The sequence below is a fragment of the Podarcis cretensis genome (genome assembly GCF_951804945.1).
Source record: "Podarcis cretensis genome assembly, chromosome: 10".
NCBI lineage: Eukaryota > Metazoa > Chordata > Lepidosauria > Squamata > Lacertidae > Podarcis > Podarcis cretensis.
This window is the reverse complement of record NC_137179.1, coordinates 21,783,514-21,800,404: the sequence shown is the minus strand read 5'-3', so window position 1 is coordinate 21,800,404 and position 16,891 is coordinate 21,783,514. Positions and strand designations below refer to the sequence as shown.

The following is a 16,891-nucleotide window of genomic DNA, read 5'->3' as shown; positions in this document are numbered from 1 at the left end:
TCCTCTTGTCAAAGCTCTTTATTCAAGGTCATCATTAAGTTGCTAAGGGGGCAGCAGTGGGGGAAACCACACTCACACTTCTGCTCTCTCCAGTGAGCACTGTGAATATTTGATTATGCACCTTGATTCCTGTAGAATTAATCATGCCTTAATAATCAGATGCGCAAATCAGTGTTTTCAACTGCAAGGTGGATTAAGAGCTACGGCAGGCCTACTCTGTCTATGTGCTCAGCTTCCCTTTCTCTCTGATGCCCCTGCGTCTTTTCTTGAGGGTGACTGACCTCTCTGCAGAAGTCCTCCTGTCCATACAAAATAGAGAAAGCACAACAAAGCAAAAGTCTGGTAGCACCTTAAAGAATGTGGCAAGATCCAGAGCATGCCTATTTATTAAAATACATAGCTTGATGGTAAAAAAAACCCCTCAAAGCAGTTTGAAAAAGCAAACAGTGAAATTAAGAAAGATTTACAACCCTACTTTAAAACATCCAAGAGTTGAAATACTAAATCAATCAATCAATCAATTAAATTTTATACCCTGCCCATCCGGCTGGGTTTCCCCAGCTACTCTGGGTGGCTCCCAACAGATTAAAAACAGAATAAAACATCAAATACTAAAAACTTCCCTAAGTTGCCTTCAGGGCTGCCTTCAGATGTCTTCTAAAAGTCTGATAGTTGTTTATTTCCTTGACATCTGGTGGGAGGGCGTTCCACAGGGCAGGCGCCACTGCCAAGAAGGCCCTCTGCCTGGTTTCCTGTAACTTCATATCTCGCATTGAGGAAACTGCCAGAAGGCCCTCAGAGCTGGACCACATCATTAAATGGGGTTTAATTTCAAGTAGGGATGGGGCAGAATTTCAACTCGGTTAGCATTGGAACACAAACCAAATTCACACTTTCTTTCTTTTTTAAAAAAAGATGTTTTACTAATTCACACTTTCTGAAACAATATGTGAACTGAAACACAGCCTCCTTCAAAATTTGCATTTTTCCAGATGTTGCAGTGAAGTTCTTTAGCTAAGTAATGTGTCCAAAAATGTGCCTTTTGGGTCAAAGTGTGCATATAAATGTGGAAATGACCTTTTTAAAAAAGGATGATGATAGGGCAAATGGCATTGCAATGTGTATATTAGGCAAAAATACATTATGTATATTAGGAGAAATCTGCACCAAAATGCTGATAGATTTCCATTAAGACTCGTTTTAAAAATAAATAAATTGCAATCTGATGTGGAGAACTGGATTAAAGGCTGGGGACATGAGAATCTGAAAGTAACGGGAGTACTCATTCACCCTCCAAAGTAAATCTGTTTATGATCAGTCAGGGTTGCAATCCTACACATGTCTCACTCCTAGGTAAACATTTTGTAGCCTTGGAATCCTGTGTGTGTTTACTTAGAAGCAAGTTTCTCTGTGTTCAATGTTGCTTACTCACTAACAGGTGTGTAACCTTCACAGACAGCAGCTTTAGAGTAGGATCCCATCCATGCATATTTAGAAGGAAATATGTGCTCCATGATGATAGCGATGATGATTTCTCAAATTTATATATTGCCCTTCACCCAACAGTCACGGGGAGTTTTACAACATAAAAACACAGAATGCGTAACACAATAAAAATGAAACAATACCCCCCCCCATAAACTTTGCTTCCCCATGCGATTGCAGTCTCAGATTTTGAAATTTAGCAGAGAAGGAATAAATGTTTGCTGCTCTGTCATCCTTTGGGAGATACTGGCTGGTCAGTGTGAGTAAAGAGTAGACCACATTTCACCAGTGTGAAGCCCCTCAGATGATGTTGAACTACAACTCCCATCAGGCACAGCCAACACATCTGATGGCAGTTGCCATCCAGCAACATCTGGAGGGCACCAGGTTGGCAAAGGCTGGAGTAGACATTGCGGACACAGAGTTGATACTTTGTGGTGTCTCTGTACCTGCCAGTCCAGCTCTTGTTCCACTACCATCTCCCAGCAATAGACTGCAGTCTTCCTCTTGGAAGAGTCACCACTCTGGCAATCGTTCAGGGATAGGTTCTCAGCTATCTAGAAGTTAACAGAACCACAGGCCTTGCTAGCAAGTGGGTCAAATCAGCCATGGTATTCTTGTGGGAAAGGAGTACGACAAGGCTGTATATTGTCTCCCTGCTTATTTAACTTATATGCAGAATTCATCATGCAAAAGGCTGGGCTGGATGAATCCCTAGCTGGAATTAAGATTGCCGGAAGAAATATCAACAACCTCTGATATGCAGATGACACAACCTTGATGGCCGAAAGTGAGGAGGAATTAAAAAACCTTTTATTGAGGGTGAAAGAGGAGAGCGCAAAATATGGTCAGAAGCTCAACATCAAAAAAACAAAGATCATGGCCACTGGTCCCATCACCTCCTGGCAAATAGAAGGGGAAGAAATGGAGGCAGTGAGAGATTTTAGTTTCTTGGGCTCCATGATCACTGCAGATGGTGACAGCAGTCACGAAATTAAAAGACGCCTGCTTCTTGGGAGAAAAGCAATGACAAACCTAGACAGCATCTTAAAAAGTAGAGACATCACCTTGCCAACAAAGGTCTGTATAGTAAAAGTTACGGTTTTCCCAGTAGTGATGTATGGAAGTGAAAGCTGGACCATAAAGAAGGCTGATTGCCTAATAATAATAATAATAATAATAATAATAATTAATAATTATTATTATTTATACCCCGCCCATCTGGCTGGGCTTCCCCAGCCACTCTGATGCTTTTGAATTATGGTGCTGGAGGAGACTCTTGAGAGTCCCATGGACTGCAAGAAGATCAAACCTTTCCATTCTGAAGGAAATCAGCCCTGAGTGCTCACTGGAAGGACAGATCGTGAAGCTGAGGCTCCAATACTTTGGCGACCTCATGAGAAGAGATGACTCCCTGGAAAAGACCCTGATGTTGGGAAAGATGGAGGGCACAAGGAGAAGGGGACGATAGAGGACGAGATGGTTGGATAGTGTTCTCGAAGCTACCAGCATGAGTTTGACCAAACTGCGAGAGGCAGTGGAAGACAGAAGTGCCTGGCGTGCTCTGGTCCACGGGGTCATGAAGAATCGGACATGACTAAACGACTAAACAACAACAATTCTTGTGGAGCAGCTGTCCAAGTTAGGGATGGGTGGCACTACTTTGTCCTACTTGGATGGTCATTTCCAGAAGGTGATGTTTGGCGTGTTCTCTTCAGCCCCATGGAGTTTTGATTTTATCCCCCCCCCCCATGCTGTTTAACATCTACATGAAACTGCTGAGTGGGGTCATCTGGAGTTCTGGAGTACATTGTCAGCAATTTGCTGATGACACACAGCTCTACTTCTCATTTGCATTGGAACGTGAAGCAGTGGATGTTCTGAACCATTGTCGTGCCCTGGTAATGAGAGCCAATATCTGAAGTTCAATGCAGGTAAGACTGGGTGGCGCTGTGGCACTGTGGTCTAAACCACAGAGCCTCTTGGGCTTGCTGATCAGAAGGTCGACGGTTCGAATCCCCACAATGGGGTGAGCTCCCATTGCTTGGTCCCTGCTCCTGCTAACCTAGCAGTTCGAAAGCACGTCAAAGTGCAAGTAGAGACATAGGTACTGCTCCGGCAGGAAGGTAAACGGCATTTCCGTGTGCTGCTGTGGTTCGCCAGAAGCGGCTGGCCACATGACCCGGAAAAACTGTCTGTGGACAAACACCGGCTCCCACGGCCAGTAAAGCGAGATGAGCACCGCAACACCAGAGTCGTCTGCGACTGGACCTAATGGTCAGGGGTGCCTTTACCCTTTACGTTACTGTTAGTGGGTTGTTTCCTAGGCCAGATGGATGGGAGGTTGCCTACTCATCATGGGGTTATACTCCCTCTGAAGAAGCTGGTACACAGTGTGGGGATGCATCTGGATCCATTGATGTCATTTGAGGCTTGAGTGGCCTTGTTGGTGTGGAGTGCCTTCCATCAGCTGTGCCACTATCTGGACAGGGATAGCCAAACTTCTGTTGTCTATGTTCTGGTTACCGCTAGGTTAGAATTCTGCTAAACATTATGTGTGAGACTGCCTCTGAAGACAGTTTGGAAACTTCAGCTGGTTCAGAATTCAGTGACCAGGTTGCTCACCAGTACAAGTTTCTTTGAGCATATAATGCCAATCCTGGCCCAACTCCACTGCCAATTAGTTTCTGGCCCCAATTCAATATGCTGGTTTTGACCTATAAAGCCTTGAAGCAACCTGGACCCTGCATTCATCACCTGAGGCTCTTCATGGGCTTCTTCTGTGAGAGCTCCAGAGGTTGGCAACATGAGAAAAGGCCTTTTCTGCAGTGACTCTCCACTTATGGAATGCCTTCCTAAGGGAGGCTCACCTGGTACCTTTGTTAAATGCTTTTGCCTGGTGTCTAAAGATATATCTACTCCCAGGTCTTTGGTTAATTAAATAATCTATCCCCTAGATTGTGTGTGTGACAGGGTATTAATTTTGTTTGCTATTGTGGCATGTATTTATGTGGATAGAGAGATAGATAGAGAGATAGATAGAGAGATAGATGGAGAGATAGATGGAGAGATAGATGGAGAGATAGATGATAGATAGATATAGGAGACATGGTTGGTATAACTGAAGCATCAGAACTGAAATCGGAAGAGAACAATTGTGGTGTCCTGGCTGGAGTGAAAAATGAGACATGCAAAAAGCTGCATGCTGTAGTCCTAAGGAAATTGCCATTTTTTTGGGGGGGGGGGGGAATTCTTAATGTGCTTCGTAGAGCTACGTTTAGCATTGCATCTAGCTTGAAACATATTGATAGACCTTAAAGATTCTAGTTTTAAAAAGAAAAGAAATATGAGACCACAGACTTTTAAAGCCATCTAACTCTTGACTTCATAGTCCAATTTCTGGACTTTGCAGTACTTTTGTTTGTTTTTCATTAGAACACACATGAGCTCCTTTGCTGCCTTCTTTGCTGCAGCATTCATATCAGAAGCAATTAGGAATTATGTTGTATTAGTAAGCCATTTCTGCAGATCTCTCTCTCTCCCTCTTTTTCTTTCTCTGACATCCTGTGGCTCTCTGGTAAACAACGTTCTTTTAAATCTGGTATAACATCTGTCATCATCAAACTCTATTTATTTTTTTAGAACAGAAAGTGCGCGGGACTCTTGAAAGCTCTCCTGGAGCTGATACAGGGGAGTAGCTAAAACTGCAATCCTATGTATGCTAATTTGGGAGTGAATCCCACTGAACTAACTTCTGAATACACAGGCATGAGGATTGCACTACAACAGTCTGATCTATGAATCAGGTAATATCTGGTTTTTTGTCCACCCCTGCATGCATTAAGAGGCTTTAGGCAAGCTACTCTCTCTTAACCTCAGTTTTCTATCTGCAATAAGGAGATAATCGCAGCATACACGCCAAACATTTAAATCGCAGTTAAAGCACATGCCTTCTCTCAATGAATTTAGGGAACTGTAGTTCACATGCACAGAGTGTAATAATTAATAATAATCATAAATCATCATTCTGTGCAAGCCCCAGCCAAATGGATGTAAGTGTGATATTATCCTTGCACAGCATTCCTAGATTCTGGTGATGCTTGTTCTGGAGAAATTCCCAGGAAAGTGCAACTCTAGGGTCACCTGGGACCATGGGCCCAATGGCACCCCTAAGAGCTTTCCCTGGGGTCCTCACAGCTTCTGTACCTCATCACCACTCACTGCTCCCTTTATCATGAGATGGCAAAACTAACTATGTCCGTCCCCCTCCGTCCCTGCTCCTGGAAAGCACATAGAGCAGAATAAGGAAGTTGAAAGAGTGACACGCTTTCTCACATCTTTCAACTCTATGTGCTTTTGAAGAGTCAGTTTGGCACCTGAGTAGCTGGGCAGAAAGCAAAATGACTGAGAGGGAAGTAGGGGTGGGAGGGGAAAGGAGGCAATTTGGGAGACTAGGGGAGGTAAATGGAGTGACTAGGGATAGGGAGAGAAAGTGGAGTGGGAGGAACATGCATTCATGGATCCAACACAGGCTGGATCCAGTAAAATGGAGCCTCTTGAAATTTCATATATTTTTTTCCTAGGGTTGTCCACTCTTACGAAGTTCACCAAATTATAGATTACATTGGTCTCCATTTACTGAACCATAAAAACTACAAGATGTTGGCAAGCAAAAGATCTGGGACTTTTTATGGTGCAATGTAAGGTTTAATTGGATGACCTTTTGCCGGGGGCTAAGTAAAATTTATTCAAATGCAAAAGGATCTGTTTTAATTACACTGGACCCCACTTTTACCCAGACCCTATGGGAAAGCAAATAATCTGTGGTGCCCACCTCACTCTCAAAATATCCAAATGTGCTCCACAAGATTGGTGGTTCCTGGTGTAGGGTTACCTTTCTATAGACCAGGCATCCCCAAACTCGGCCCTCCAGATGTTTTGGGACTACAACTCCAGTGGTCAGGGATAATGGGAATTGTTGTCCCAAAACATCTGGAGGGCCGAGTTTGGGGATGCCTGCTATAGACACTTGATTGAGTGTATACACAACAGGACATTCTTCTGCATAAATGTCAATGATTCTGTGTTATGTAAGCCAAAGAAGGTGAAGGAAAGGGATGGTTTGGATCCAAGGAGCTATGAGTAGAAGGAAAATAATTGCCAGTGGTGTTCCATAAGTTCTTGCACCAGAACTTACACCAGAGTAATTTCAAGCAGTGCTATAAAATTATCTAGAATCTGATGTTTCCATGGGCACAGGTAGTTGCACAAGGTAGAAGAACATTTCTGGATCTGGTTTCATTCTTCTGTAGCCTACGCAGCTTCCAGACATCCTGTTTACTCAGCATTTATCCTGATTTGTCTGCCCAAATCAATGTTTGTGGGGAGAGTCCCAAGGGCCAGATGGAGAGGCTTAGAGAGCCACATTCAGCCCCAAGACTTGAGTTTCTTCACCCCTCTTCTAAACTTAAGTGAACTTAAAATGCCAAACCGCACATGCTCAGTGTATGATTAGGGTTGGCAAGCTGTGTTTTTGTCTTGCATATCAGGATTACAGAAGCAGTTGTAAAGCATGGAATGAGGGGGTGTGAGGGGAAGAGAAATGTCAGTTGTGTGCTTTGCAATTGCAATAATACTCATGGCAATCTAAATCCCTTGTAAGACTCTTAAGTCCAGGGTCTAGAATTACCTAGTAACACCACTCTGCCTTCTGCATGCAGCAGAATTATTATTATTATTATTATTATTATTATTATTATTATTTAGTATACCTTTGTCTCAAACCACTTGACTCTGCTAGTTTAAAAAACCAGAGCTTGTGCTAGAACACTGAAATGGGAATGGGGTATTATGGTATGTGGGTGAGAACTCAGATTTAGAAATATATGACCAGCACACAAACAGTCAGAAGGCAAAGCCCACATTTGAACATGGAGCATGGAAGACACAATCTTGGGCACACTTGCTTGGAGATAAGCTCTCATGAACAAAGTGGGATTTGCTTCCGAGTAAACATGGTTATGGTTGGGCAGTAATGCATTGTGCTGAAACACTTGTCTGCCGAGCCTATGCATATCTGTGCAGGAGTCATTTTCACTAACTCCAATAGAACACAGAACTGCTGTCTAGACATGCTTACTGGGGTTTTAGTTTCCCTGTCAACAGAACTCAATTGGAGTCACTCCCAAGAAAAATTGTATTGGATTGTGCAGCATGACTAAACCCCTTACTGTTCCTAAACCCCTTACTTAGAAGAAAGTTCTTTTGAAGGTATACACAGCTTGTGGACCATTAGACATAAGGATGCCACCCACCAAGAGACATTTTTTTATGGTGACACATAAGGGGCACAATAAGCTTATTTGTTTGGTTGCTGTCTCAGACAGGCAGGTGATAATATTTGGTGGATGTTCAGACTTTGCTGGGTACCAAATTGTGCATTGTGTATTTTAAGACTAGCCTTAAAGGACGCCACTCCGTTCCCTGTTAAGTAACTGATCAAATAAGGAAACAGGAGTGACAAAATGTTAGACGATGGGCCCGTAGGTGACGTTAATTCATGTGAGGATCATCATTACAGAATTGTTTTCAGTGCTGTTATCATCGTTATTAGTATAATAGCACATCACCATTCATTGGAATGCTCCAGGGGACATCCAAGACACTCAGATAATTGAATGCTCAGTTAAATGAGGAAGGTTCTTTTCCTTACACATGCATTGGCCCTAGTCTAAAGCATGGAGAGTTCAAGATGGGTTTTAATAACTCTGCACCCAAAAAATTATGGACACTTTTGCACAGTGCTAGTTCAATTATAAGAGCAGTTTTTAGACCGGCAACTGTAACTCGTGAATGTCTTTTCATGCAGTATAGAAGCCAATTTCAAACTGAATGCACATTCTAGGCTGCCTGAAGATTTTCATTTGAATCCCCGATGCAGGAAATGAAAAATCCAATGTAAGCATCATTTGTGGGAATGGCCTGAAAGTTCCAGGCAAGAGACATTTGGATAACTGGGCAATTTCTGCAGTGTATTACCATTTAAACACTATTTTGTGGCAGTATCTTCAACAGCAGCAAAGCAACTTAGTCTTGTTTAGAAACACATCAGGAGCTTCAGACCACCGAATTTCTTGCCTGAAAGGTAGTAGCCACAGCATTTGAAGGCTTATCCATGGTGTGGACTTAAACTAATTTAACAGTTACCCCTTTTGACTAGGGAACTTGGTGAACTGTAATACTGTTAGGGCATGGAGAGGAAACCTATAGCCCTCCAGATTTTGCTAGGCTAAAACTTCCATTGGTTATCTGGTTGATGCTGATGAAATCCAGTAAAATATGAAGGACCACTGGTCCCTATTCCTCTGTTTTAGAAGGAGCTGAGCTCTCCTGCAGAGAATTATGGATGTCCTTACCAAATGACTAGTCCAAAAAGTCTTTAGTGAGATGCTGATATATGTGTGTGTGGTATGTGCACTTTTGAAGTGCAGATATGTCATTCCTATATTCCCTAGAAAAACATGAGAGTTCAGTGAAAAGGTCTGGTGGATTTAGAGAGATTTGGAACGTGACTAGGATGGTACTGAAAAAAATCCTCTTCCATAGTGGGTCTTGCCTTTGTTGTAGGAGTACCTACCACAGAAACTATGACTCTGCTGGCAGAAATGACCGGCAGAATCCGAGACCAGGGAAAAGAGGCGGCAGAAGAAGATTGGAAGAAGTTTAAAGACTATTTGCAGAAATATTGTAAAATTAAGGAATGTTAGAATGATATTGGATAGAAATTAAGTGGTTTTCAGCTGTAATGTATAAAAGAGATGGAAAATAAGGTTTTGAAATAACTAAAAGAATCAGTGGTGAGGATTTGCTAAACAAACAAATTGAATTGGAATATAAGAAAGGGAGGTATGAGGAGGTCTGGAAAATAAGTTAAATGAAAATAAGTAAATGGAAACTTTATGTGTTTTTAAATTGTTTTTATTTTTTGTATTTTTGTATTTTTGTTTTTCTTTTCTTTTTGTTTTACTATGTATTATCTTTGAAAACCTTAGTAAATATTTTTATTTTTTTTAAAAAAAGAAACTATGACTCTGCAACTTGCCTCGGGGCTGTTGGGAAGTGGATCTGGGTAAAAGAAGTGGAACTCCTCAGCTATTGTCATGGATCGCAGGTCAGTAGTACATAGCATGCTTTCATTGGTGCAGAAAAGGGTCTAGGGGTCTTAGCAGACCACAAGCTTAACATGAGTCAACATTCTGATGCAGCAGCAAAAGAAAAAGCTGGTGCTATTCTAGGCTGCATCAAGAGAAGTATAGTGTTCTGATCAATGGAAGTAATAGTCCCGGTCTATTCTTCCTTGAGGGACGCAGGTGGCGCTGTGGGTTAAAGCCTCAGCGCCTAGGGCTTGCCGATCGAAAGGTCGGCAGTTCGAATCCCTGCGGCGGGGTGCGCTCCCGCTGCTCGGTCCCAGCGCCTGCCAACCTAGCAGTTCGAAAGCACCTCCGGGTGCAAGTAGATAAATAGGGACCGCTTACCAGCGGGAAGGTAAACGGCGTTTCCGTGTGCGGCTCTGGCTCTGGCTCTGGCTCTGGCCAGAGCAGCGATGTCACGCTGGCCACGTGACCCGGAAGTGTCTCCGGACAGCGCTGACCCCTGGCCTCTTAAGTGAGATGGGCGCACAACCCCAGAGTCTGTCAAGACTGGCCCGTACGGGCAGGGGTACCTTTACCTTTACCTTTATTCTTCCTTGATCAGAACACACCTGGAGCACTGTGTCCAGATCTGGGTGCCAAAATTTAAGAATGATATTGACAGAGTGGAATGTGTGCAGAGGAGGGCAACCAAGATGACAAAGGGTCTGGAAACCAAGGTTTATGAGGAACAGTTGAGGGGGAATGGGTATCTTTAGCCTGGTAAAGAGGAGACTAAGGGGAGATGTGATAGCCAAATATCTAATGGGCTGTCAAATGTAAGATGGAGCAAGCTTGTTTTCCCCTGCTCTGGATGGTAGGACCTGAACCAATGATTTCAAGTTACAAGAAAGGAGACTCCCAAGTAAGCATCAGGAAGATCTTTCTGATGGTGGGCTCTGCTTCCTTGGAGGTTTTTAAGCAGAGGTTGGATGGTCATCTGTCATGGGTGCTTTAGCTGCGATTACTGCATTGCAGGGGTTGGACCAGATGATCCTCAGGGTCCCTTCCAACTCTACAATTCTATGATTCTAAGAACATATTGAAAGCTAACCTTGCTGCATCTGGGGACCCTCCTGCTTAGCAGGACCTGGGCATCTGCCCTAAAGTTCTACTTGGATGATACCACACCATGCTTCATATGCAGGAACACCCAGCTGTTGCGATTCAATGGGACTTACTCACAGGTAAATGTTTTCAGGACTTGAGCCTAGTAGACTCGTGATGGTTCTAACTCACTTAAGCAGCAATAGTCAGACTGGCTCCTCCGGTTTGGTTGCAGGCTTGGGAGACCCTGGAGGGAGAGCCATGGCCCCTTGAATTAGACACAACCAAAGATCTGACTTAGTATAAGGTAACTGCATATGCTCATGTGTGTGCATAGCCTTGATAAACCTCTGTGTCTATCCAAGGTAAGAAATAGCTGCTGATTTTGAATTGGCAATGCTGGCTGATTCCATTTCCCCAGCCTTGGAAATCAAACCAATCCGTTTATAAATGCGACCTGAGATTTCCTTAAAAAACAACAACTTTGCTACCAAAGAAAATCAGAGGTATGTATAAAAAGGGAAGTGCAGCAGGGGCAAAAATGTAGCTGATTCAAGGGCATCCGAATGACCATAAAACTCTGGAAATGGTCCCTTGATCTGAATGCCTGGAGCTCTTGACTGCAAAACCCCAGAGCAGCCAAGGCAGCACTATTAAGGCTATCTAACCGGAACGTAAGCACGATCTATTGGAGGGAGAGATATTTAATAGAGTTTCTGACTAGAGCTTAGCCAGGGAATGACAGTCACCATCTCTCTTCCCCCCCAAGAGCTGTCCCATCTGACCTTCCCAGAAGTGTTTTCTCAAGACCTCTGCAATAACTGTTCTGAAGGCATCCCTGATAGGCACCCACAGGGGCACAGAGATGCGTTTCTGGAGCATTGCTGCACTAGGGAGGCTGTTCAGAAAACATTTTCCTATGTTATGGTGGGGGGGCTGGAGCTTGTCGGTTCATATTTTGTCTGCCCACATTAACTCTGCCATGTTTCTATCTCCCCTGTCCAGTCCCACCCTCCCAATTTTACTTTATAGCTGTAACTAAATCTCAATGCCTGATCCCATCAGTACACAGAACCCCAGCATTGGTTTTAACTTATTTGTTGCATCTAATTCCAGCCCCTGCCGGTTTCCATCTTTCATGCTTTGGCTGCACTTTACTCCACTCCTCCTATGCATAATAATCCCCTCCTGCAAGGCTGAAAAAAAATGCTATATAGAAGTTAACTAAGCTATTTTTTGCATTTTTTTCTATCACTGCATTGAAGGCTGCAATCCTATGCACACTTAACTGGGAATAACCTTCACTGAACACAGTGAAATTTACTTCCGAGTAAATGTGGAAAGGATTGCATTGTCCATAAACATCTTCCTTACATCAACTGTGGTGCTTTTTGCACCTGTGTTGCACTTGCTTTGCATCTGGATCCATACTCAAAGCTTAGAATAGACCCATCAAAATCAGTGTGGACTTAACAGACTTGTTTCCCCAGAATTTCAGAATTCCCACTGAATTCAATGGGATTTGCTCTCAGATAAATGGGTATTGCAGCCTAGGTTATTCATGACTATCTTAAAGTCCCATTGATTTCAATGGGTCTGCTATAAACATAACTAAGGCTATGTACACACTGCTGTTTACTGCACACCCAGTACACTCCCAACGATGGTTTAGGAAGTTGTGTGTGCACATAGAACAATCTACACCTGTGGCCACAATCTACACCTATCCTGTTGTTTCTTATGAAATACTGCATTCTGATGCATTTTCCCCCAAACCAGCTTCAATCCAAATGGAGAAAAAGAATGACTTAGCTGTGTTTTAAATTGGTAATGTCTACACAGCCTAAGATTGCCATCCTAACCCCATACTTGGGAGTAAGTATCATTGCATTCAACGAGGATTACATCTGAGTAGAAATGTTTAAGGTTGCCCTGTAAATCTTGATCCAATCCTTGGTACTGGCTTTGGAATCTAGCACTCCCTTTTCCTTCCTTTACTATACATAACTCATTCGAAGCACCAAACTCCCACTTTGATTTAAACTTCTGCATCTATTTTATTGTACTCCCCTTCATGAATAAACATCAGCAATGACAAACTTCTTTGCCATCCGTTCTCCTCTCTACCTTCACTGCCTCCCAACCTTCATGCATCTCAGCACCTCCACTGCCTCTCGCTCTCCTTGGGAAAGATGTTTCTGTGGGCTCCTCCACACATGCACTTCAACAAGTTCAGCATGTGTGAAAGAGCCTTGGATGGAGAGACTTTCCATATTTATTTGCCGTATCTACCTACTTATTTAAAGAATGTGTACCCTGCTTTTCACTATATGTCCCAAACGGCTGACAGAAAGATAAAGAGAATGTAAATTAATCAGAAAATAGAGCATTAGAAATACTACAAAATAACCCCCCCTTGCGTCCCTGCAGCCTAGCTAACTCACACGTCTGGCTGCCTCCAGTACTGAGTGCATCAATTGACTGGAAAATTAAGTCAGGGTTAGGGACCCAAGAGGAGTGGCCCCCTTGATGTTGCACACCTCCCATGTTCCCTGACCATTGGCCATGCTGGCTCTGTGAGCTGATGGAAATTGGCAACCAGCTGCAATGGAATTAAGCGATTTACATGGAAGGTAGGCAGATTCAGAAGAGCTTCTACACCTTCAATAGCCGTGTCGCAGAAGAGGGTCTTTCACCGGCGGGACAAGCCATCCCTGGGAACTCCCCTCTTTCCCTAGGAGACGACTAAAGGTGTAGGACCCCCGTCCTCTTCTCCCACCCCTGGTCAATGCGTGGCCATCCAGAGCCTGCACTACCGAAGTGTGAGCGAATGTCAAGTTCGGGGCAGAGACAAGATTAGTCGCGCAATGTGCGCAGTGAAAATAATCTACATTAACGCGGATGGGAACAAAAGACGAGCGAGCCAGACGTTCCTTGAAAAGCAGCGGGTGAAACGGCGAAATGCCCTACCTTGGAAAGACAGAGGCGCGCGCTGGGCTAGCTGCGGGTCCATATCGGGCTGTCCGTTGCAGAAGCAGAAAGTGCCCGACCCCCAACCTGGAAGGGGCCCTAGACCATCGTCGGAGGGGGAAGTGGGGTGCGCTCAATCAGGGGCTGCGTTCAGTCAAGCCGCTGTTCAGAAAAGCGCCCCACCAGCCTCTTTCGCTGCCAGCCGACAGCCGCTCAGGGCGCCCCCCAAACCTGCTCCTCGCTGGTGGAGACGCGGCGTTGTTTTCCTCCAAATCTTTCCAGAGGCGTTCAGCGCGGCATTAGTACTCGAGAGCCAGGCGCTCTTCTCCACACCCCCTACTCCACCCCCACCCCGATGACGGCTGTTGGCGAGACCCTTGAGTGCCTAGCAGCCCCCAACGCGCCAGCAGAACGATCGGAACCAGATTGTTAGTGATGCAAATGACAAGCCGGTCGCAGCTTTCGGAGAGGAAGACTGCGCGAATGTCTCGGATTTCTTTGGGAAATCTTTTGCTTTGCAGAACCCAAACATAAGAAAACACACACACGCGGATCAGGGGTGACATAAAAACAATAGCTCTGGGTGAGATCGCCCCATAGTGTAAAACGAGACCATTCCAATGTGGTCAAGCGATCTGGCCATAGGGGAAGTCCGCTAGGCTGCAATCCTATGCACGTTTACCTACGAGTAAGCACAGCGGAATGCAGGGGGGACTTGATTCCGAATAAACGTGCCCGAGACGGGGTTTTGCTCAACTGCCACTCCATCTCCATTTACTTGGTAGGAGTGACTAGGACTAAATGGACTAAGCGAGGCTGATTTCCGTGTTATGCATGCACACGTTCTCTTAAATTGTGGATCTGGTTGTTAACATGCATGCAGTTCCCCCCCCCCAAAAAAAAGAGCAAAATGGGCGTGGGGGGGAGTAGGCAGGTGGGTTGGAAGCCCAAGGGAAGAGGTTTCCCCTTCACAGGTCACTCGAGAGTGGGGTGAAGGTTTTGGTTAGACATAGCTCTGTGAGCAAGCAAGGTGTTTGTGCAGCCTGACAGATCGTGGCCGGCTGCCTCGGTACACTCGGTATTTGATGACATACTCAAACATCACGGGGACTTAAGTGAGCGCGAAAGGTCGCATACGCTGAGAATGACCCCGAGGACCCTTACAGATTTAGCCGCAAAGCATATTTACAGAGGCTGAGATAGCAGCCCTTTCGATAAACAGAATTTTCCATGGATGTACTGCGAGCGGGGCTGGAAGTTCTCTTAGCAAGAGGCTATGCCCTCTCCAAAATCCTCCGATGAATATACAGCTGGGGGAAGGGGTGTGTGTGTGGCCAAGGAACACATTTACGACATGCATTTGCAAGAGTTTAATACACAATCAGTTTCCCGCCGTTGTTGTAACTCCAGTTGCACCTAAATGCCTTGCTTTTGGAAAGGGGCCAGCAGTTTAACAGTGTAATAATTACCGGATTTATTGAGCAGGTTACTGCGTGTAGAAGCGCAGCCGCATATGACCTAAACTCCGGCGAATGTGAATGCCAAGGCTCAAAGTCAAACAGAGGCGATGAACGTAAAACGTCTTCCTATCGCCCCCGGGATCGGGACAACTTTCACGGAGCAATTTCAGCACGCTGGACAGCTCCATGCCTCCCTCCCTTGCCTTCTAGCTTGGAAGGTGCCCCAAAAGGACAGCTCCTCAAGGAGTTTAGCAGGATGTATCTTTCAAAGTCTTTATCTTGCTCGTCATTATTGTTTATAGGGGACAAACTATGGTTTCCCTGTGAGTTGTTTCTACATAAATATGAGCTTTTTTTTTTTCTTTAGGGTTGATAAACTTGGATCCCATCTCCCTTTTCTCCTCCCTCACACCATCTATATCCAAAGGTGTGGGGGGGAAGTACTATTGGTTTGTGTTCCACAAAACTGTGAGTCTTGTAGCGCCTTGAAGAGTAATAAATTTTATTATAGCATAAGCATTTGTCGTTTAAAGGCCACTTCATCAGATCAGTACAAGTTCTGGAAAGCATATTCCTTTTCAAATTCTCCAAACCCATCTTAACTTCGGAAGCTCTATCTATAAATATTTGTCTATGGGAAAAGGATAAATAAGTTAATTTGGTCAGACATGCTGAATTAGGGATCAGGCAGTGTTTGCAGTTTATCCTCTCAGGACATGGATGTGTGTGTGTGGAGAGAGAGGTAATCAACAGGAACAGTCATTTCAGCATCCCCAGGAATCATCTAAGTACCTGGTGTACATGCTTGAGATACTTTAAGAGAAATTACTCACCAATTTTGTCCCATTGTGCTCAAAATCAGAGCAGCCATTTCCCATCCTTTCAATGTTGGCATAAAGGGAGTGAGGATTCTACTCTGCATTAATGGTTTTATCAGAAATGGAGAGAGGATGGTAGTTCATCTAGATAACTTCATACTGGATACTCAGATCATTTGGTGTGTGGCACTGGATGACAGAATGGTTAAGAATTGCTTTGATGGTTGTAGGGTTATCGGAGTGCACTAGTAATTTGAGATAACCAGTAATTTTAAATATCATGATTGAGATGCTTAGCATTCCTTTCCCCTTCCACTCTCTCGGCATATTTATAGCTGTGTATGTGTGTGTGTACACACACACACACCAATTAGTCATGATTGGAAAATTGGTACTGTGGACTTTCACTGGAAATGCTATTCTTTTTCTTGAAGTACCATTACATTTCCTTTATTCTTATTTCTTTCTTTGCTTTCCATCTCTGTTACCATATACAATTTCTCCTTTATTTTCCACAAAGCAGAGCACTTAAATGAGCAGTAATTATGGTGGTTATTAAATCAGATTTTTGTTGTTGTTGAAGAAGAATGCTCTCTTAATGCATGGGGAGAGGTGTGTTCTAGACCCTAATAACCTGGGAAAACATAGTTAAGACTAAAAGAGGAAGTATCAAGGATACTTAGGTTGCAAAAACCTCACCTCATAAACCAAGTATAGACTGCGGGTCAGCTGGGGGGGGGGATATAGTAACTTAAATGGGAAGATCCATTGACCGCTTTGAAGCACCAACAATGACTATTTCCCTTTACATTCATACCTCTAGATTTTTTCTCTTTGGACACCGCTGCATATAGCCTTTAATGAAAAATCAGTACCGTTTCTTTTTAAATGCTTTACTGAAATAAAGGATCTGCTCTGCTCC

General features: G+C 44.0%; 1 protein-coding gene across 1 annotated transcript in view; it reads right to left on the bottom strand.

Annotated features, from left to right (window-relative positions):
- CHRM2 (cholinergic receptor muscarinic 2) overlaps window positions 1-14,446 on the bottom strand; it is a 170,620-nt gene extending 156,174 nt beyond the window's left edge. Inside the window, exon 1 of the mRNA XM_079992806.1 lies at window positions 13,692-14,446. The gene's annotated coding sequence lies outside the window, so the exon portion shown is untranslated. The remainder of the gene's footprint in view (window positions 1-13,691) is intronic.
- Between the last annotated feature and the right edge of the window lie 2,445 nt (window positions 14,447-16,891).